Source organism: Rattus norvegicus, chromosome 3 (genome assembly GCF_021556685.1).
Source record: "Rattus norvegicus strain SHRSP/BbbUtx chromosome 3, alternate assembly SHRSP_T2T, whole genome shotgun sequence".
Taxonomy (NCBI): Eukaryota; Metazoa; Chordata; class Mammalia; order Rodentia; family Muridae; genus Rattus; species Rattus norvegicus.
This window is the reverse complement of record NC_141536.1, coordinates 30,580,283-30,586,529: the sequence shown is the minus strand read 5'-3', so window position 1 is coordinate 30,586,529 and position 6,247 is coordinate 30,580,283. Positions and strand designations below refer to the sequence as shown.

Below are 6,247 nucleotides of genomic sequence, written 5' to 3'. Positions count from 1 at the left end.
TCTATCCCGCCTCATCTGTACCATGAGACTGTGGGTCACAGTGCAGATGAAAAACCCAACTTCTCCTCTACTACCATGAGGCAAATAATCATTCCATGACCCAGAACTATGAATGGCAGCAATGTGGTCAGGTGTGGTAAAATTCAGATCACTTGGGATATAATTAGGACATAAAAGAGTTGAAAATATTTAATCAGGAAAACTTACTATGTCTCTTAAAGCATAATGCATTTTGGTGGCATTCAAGTGACACAGTTCAGACTATCTTATTTCAAAACATCATGGGACCTCTACTCTGAGCAGGTGTATCTGAGAATATGGGGTTCTTCTTCTTGCAAGATCACCATCAAAGCTTCTTATAGTATATTCCTACAAGAAAAAATATACAGGCTTTCTATAATTCTAACAACCATATTCAATGTATAGTTCTTTCATTTTTAACCTTTTTAAAATTTTGAGAATTTAATAAATAAATTCCATGAATGTTGTACTTTTATACCTGTACCATCTCCCTTCCAGTTCCTCCTATCAGTGTTCCCAATCCCCTTTTAAATTCATGGTATTATATGTGTGTCTATAGATAGATAGATATATAGATAGATAGATGGATAGATAGATAGATAGATAGATAGATAGATAGATAGATAGGAACTATACTAGAAAGAGTAAAAAGTAAATAGCACTAAAGAGGCTTTATCTTGATACTGCAACACTTTCATTAAGTACTGGAAGCATCACACTATTTGGCAGAATGAGTAAGACCACACTCCACAGTGGACTATACCACTTAGTATGGCTCATTACTATATTGTGGCCTACATTGATTGCAGAGATGTCTAGGTTTTGGATTATATTAAACAACCTCTTTTAAAAAAAGTACTGGAAGCAATCTACAGACTCAAGATGTGAAATCTTCAAATGGCCATTAATTAATACAGAACAATACAGAATACATGAAATAAAGTGTTGGTCAGCAACAAAAAGGAAAACGGAACTGATAGATGCTATGGACATATATTAGTGGAACACTTTTTAAAAGGATACATATTAGAAACAGATAAAATGTTCTCATTATTGCAAAGGTATAGGTTAAAAGCATAGACCACGATACTGAGAACATGACCATCTAGAGAATAGGATGGGTGCTGAGTAAATGGTTCCTTTGGAGTGATGTTGCTTAGAGTCACATTGTTATAGATGCACAACTGTGTGAATAAATACTAGACTTTATAGGTGGGATGATAGGGTAGGCAGAGCACATCTTACTAAAGCCATTAAGATGCTGGATGGAAAGGACAAATTACTAAGTATTTACAATGGCTGAGTACTTCGTTACATAAATTATTATAAGTATCATACCTCAAAACCATGGACTTAAGGAGCTTAGCTATTAGTAATAGTTGATTTCCAAGTAACTTAGTTATTGGGGTAAAGAATGAAAGATGAAGAATCCTTGGAAAGAAAACTGTGGTTATACCCATAAGTAAAAGACCTACCCTGCAGTTGCACCAAACTGCTGGTTAGCTGTTGGATCACAGTAATCATTATCACCAATGCTTCCAGATGGTTTTGGTTTCTCTTTCTTGGATGTAGATATTTAGTTTTTGCAGCCACATTAATCATAACAGGACCATATTCCATAGCAGGATAAGACCACCAATTCTTGTTCTTTCTCAACTTTTACATTATAAAGAGAAGTTCAATTTTATCCATTCCTTACCTTGTAGCAGAAGTTTGTATTTAATATGCTTTCGATTTTTTAATTGTAGATTAACGGCATTTTATGGCTAGTATGTAATGAATGCTGAACCATGTCAGTTATTTTCAAAGTATTATAAACACAATACTCCTGTTTCTATACATAACAAGCCAGAAAAGATGATACTCTCTTTCAATGTGTAAAAGCAGGTTGTGTTTTGCAAAATCTCATCAGGTAAACAAACCCTGCATTGATAGTGCAGCTCAGTAATTAACTGGACTTTTATATTTTCATAAAGCAGAACCATATATAAATATCTATGGTTGTCCTAACGTGTATATGTTTTAAAGTGGGGACAATGTGTCATGATACACTTTTTTTTTCTCCATAACTGAAGATCAAGAATTAAGGTTCACTCATTTCTATGCCGTAACCCACTTTGGTTCAAAGTTTTTCCAGTATCTTCTTACTGCCCTGTAGCATGATGTCATACAGGGGAAGGCAGGTACAAGATAGAACAAGTCCTGTCATTGGACAAAAAGGAGGGATGGGTGGGAGAAATGTTTAAGGAAAGGGGAGGAGACTGGAACCGGAAGAAGAAGCGGCCGGAAGAACATGGAGGCAGATGTTAAGATCCCTCTCTTCACCTTTACAGGTTGTTATGAATATTCTTAAGGGATGGATGTGTACAGGACTCTGTGTGTCTAGATGAGCAAATTATATATTATCGGTTGGATCAGAGGTTATTGTGTTGTGTGTTCTTTCGTGTGGCAATTTAAGAGAATTTGTGATGGCTGGAGACACTGGGTGGCCATTGAATTGAGATGTGTGTGTGTTTGGCATGGTGGCAACCGCCTTGGGAACTAGATGGGTAGAGAGATTGCAGCCAAGCTCAGAAAGAAGCCATCGGCAGTGTGATATGGGATAGAACAAAGCCGGTGAGAGGCTTTGCTGAATGAGATGAAGATGTTTACCAGATATCTTGGGGCACTGAAGTGTCAGACCTAGTAAAAGACACTTTTTTAAATGTAATTTTACAGCAACATTGTCCACTGACTTTTTCTGCTTCACTGTCACTCCTTTAGCTTTTATTATCTCCTGTGAAGATCTGAAGATTCCCATGTGTCTCTGCTGAGAGTGCCCTCTGTTCTGCAACCCACCTCTCTTATCCTCTTTGAATACACATTATTTTTCTAATGTAACTGCTTGCAGTTTTTCACTAATAGCCTTGAACCCTGTCTAGATGCTGGCTGCTAGCCATCAAAAACATAACTGGAGGTGGGGTGCAGGAATGGGCTGCCATGTTAAATCGCCTCCTTCCCTCCCTCTGGGAAAGGACCTTAACCTCAAGCACTTTCAGTCAATCACAGTCCAAGCGAGAACCTTGACAATGTTCTGCAGCACTGATTGGTTCCATAAAACATGCTGGCTGGATGCAGAAGTTGAGTTTCTTTTAGCTTATTTCATAATAAAGGGCAATGCATGTGCTGAATTCATGGTAATTCAAATCTGACACAAATAATACAGCAAATAATTGCAATGACCTTTAACTCACCTCAAATTTAAACAAAGGTTAAGCTGCCCTTTACTAAAGTAAATATTTGCTGTAGTCAAATAAATGCAGACACCTTTGGAGAGCAGAATACATTGCCAAAGTAAACGAATCTGAAAATGGTTACAACCAAATAATTTTAAAACACAAGGAATGAGGGACTTTTCAGAGTAAATGCCATGCAGACAGCAGGACCTGCTATTCTTGCTTTACCTTAGTGTTTGAAGGGGGCCTCCTTGTGTGGTTGCTGGGAAATGTCGCTTGAAATGTCTATCCAGGAGGACAGATTTCAAATAGAATTATTACAAATGAGATAGTTTAACTCGTTTCTTCATACCCTGTGGCAGTAAATAATTTATACTTTATTCCATAACCACAAACAAACCCTCAAACATCTAAGTGGTTACCAAGAATAACCTGATGCTTTAAAAAATAAACCACAGGACAACACTAACTGCCCCCAAGAAAGTAGCTGATAAGTTTATGAAGCTCTTATCCCAACATTTAGCTGTTAGTCAGATAAGGACCAGGTGTGCTCTCACATATTTTAATTTGTTTAGTCTGTGTCTCCTTCAAATAGCACTTAAAAAAAAAAAGAAAACATTGATTGGGAGGGTTATGTAGATACTCTTTTGAAAGTTTACTTAAAAATAATTTCTCTTTTTTGGTCCAAAAGCTAATGATATGTTGACTTTTATAAAGAAGCCATCAGCTTGTTATTACAATTGGTATTGCCTCCAAATTCTCTCTTCATTAAAATAAGGCCACCTGATTTAATTAGAAGGCTTCTGCATGCCTATAATATTTTTGGTCACAATTAAAATGATGTGTCTCAAGTAGGGATTAAATTTACATTTAATAAGATGATAATTGTATGCTAAAAGGAAAAATAAGTTCATTACTTTTGGTTTCTTTCACGGCAGCTTTGCAAACTCTGTTAAAAGACCCAAGATGTTCTTAAAGTGCTGTTGTGAGGCTTAATTAATGGGTTTATTTTTAACTTTGTTTTTGTTTGTTTCAGATAAAGCCAAGCCCGGGTCAATGTAAGTCTCTTCCATATCTCTCTTGATTCTGAAATTCTTCATCCGTGATTCCTTAAACCTGGGAAAACATTACCTCTTCCTGCAGCCGGTAGACTAAGGCCGGTACGGTAACTGGTGGAGCAGCTGCTCGTCTGTAATTTCAAAGACCATTTATCTCCACAGGTACTGTCTTAGCTGGGTTTTCTAGTGCTGTGAAGAGACACCATGACCAAGGCAATCCTTATAAAATATGAATAGGTTTTTTTTTTTTTTTGCCGTGTGTCTAAATTTTTTTCCATCTTTATTAAATTGGGTATTTATTGTTTATATGTCAAATGTAAACCTTTCCCAGTTTCTAGGCCAACATTCCCCTAACTGCGCCCCCTCCCCTTCTATGTGGGTGTTCTCCTTCCCATTCTTCCCTCATTTCTGCCCTCCCCCCAACAATCCCCTTCACTGGGGGTCCAGCCTTGGCAGGGCCAAGGGCTTCCCCTTCCACTGGTGATCTTACTAGGATATTCATTGCTACCTATGAATTGGAGGCCAGGGTTAGTCCATGTATAGTCTTTGGGTAGTGGCTTAGTCCCTGAAAGCTCTGGTTGGTTGGCATTGTTGTTCATATGGGGTCGCAAGACCCTTCAGTTCTTTCAGTCCTTTCTCTGATTCCTTCAACAGGGATCCCGCTCTCAGTTCAGTGGTTTAATGATGGCATTTGCCTATGTATTTGCCATATTCCGGCTGTGTCTCTCAGGAGAGATATACGTCCAGTTCCTGTCAGCCTGCACCTCTTTGCTTCATCCATCTTATCTAGTTTGGTGGCTGTATGTGTATGGGCCACATGTGGGGCAGGCTCTGAATGGGCGTTCCTTCAGTTTCTGTTCTAAACTTTGCCTCCCTATCCCCTCCTAAGGGTATTCTTGTTCCCCTTTTAAAGAAGGAGCGAAGCATCCGCATTTTCATCATCCTTCTTGAGTTTCATGTGTTCTGTGCATTTTGGGCAATTTAAACATTTTGGGCTAATAGCCATGTATCAATGAGTGCATACCATGTGTGTTTTTCTGTGATTGGGTTACCTCACTTAGGATGACATTTTCCAGTTTCATCCATTTGTAAATAAGGGGCTGGCTTACAGTTCAGAGGCCTCATTCATTATCATTATGATGGGAAGCCTGGTGACACACAGGCAGAAAGTACTACATCTCGATCAACAGGAAGCAGAAAGAGAAGGTGACAAGCTCCCTCCAACAAGGCCACTCCAATTAGAAGCCTTCTAATACTCAAATAAAGCCACATCTCCTATTCATACCACTCCCTATGGCATTAGGAGGAGGCATTTTTGTTCAAATCACCACAGTTGCTTTCTGTCTCTCCACTGAAATGATTGGAACTGATGTTTTTGGGAAGGGATGAGGATGCCCTGGAGGGGCACTGAAGGTATTGTCTGGTCAAATTACAAACACGTGAAGGATGCTGCCTGCATCTTAATTTGTTATACCCTAACAGTCTGACCTATTGAACCCCCTCCTGTGGAGATCTTGATATGTTTAACACCTTCGTTTCGCTCCAGAAACATGTTCCAGGAAGAGGTCACCGCTTTAATGTGTTCCTGGAGACCATGTATAAGTAATAAAAATTGAAATAAAACCATTTTATATCAAATAGGCTTTGTGGTCATTGTTGTTTAATGTTTAACTTTGGGGTTTTTTGTTGTTTTCCCTTTTTTTTTGTTTTGGTTCAACTGATTTTGATTTTTCTGAGGCAGAGTATTAATATGTAGTTTTGGGTGGGTAGAAACTCAGAAGTTCAAAGTGCCCTCAACCTTGTGAATTTATAATTATCTAATATAATAAAACCCTATACTGTAAATTCTAGTATTGTAGATGGGAACCACTATAGCTGGACAAATTATGAATTTTATAAGTTAAATAATTTTATAAATTATCCATTAGACGATGGTGTTTCTTTGTAAGACAA

At 38.1% G+C, this 6,247-nt stretch overlaps 1 long non-coding RNA gene and 1 pseudogene across 1 annotated transcript; both read left to right on the top strand.

Moving 5' to 3' along the window:
• Positions 1–722: 722 nt before the first annotated feature.
• Positions 723–822, top strand: LOC120102009 (small nucleolar RNA SNORA4; annotated as a pseudogene).
• Positions 823–2,293: 1,471 nt separating this feature from the next.
• On the top strand, positions 2,294–5,932 carry LOC120101546 (uncharacterized). The gene is made up of 3 exons (XR_015684939.1): positions 2,294–2,354; positions 4,273–4,456; positions 4,949–5,932. It is a non-coding gene; the product is annotated as an uncharacterized LOC120101546 (long non-coding RNA).
• Positions 5,933–6,247: the final 315 nt, after the last annotated feature.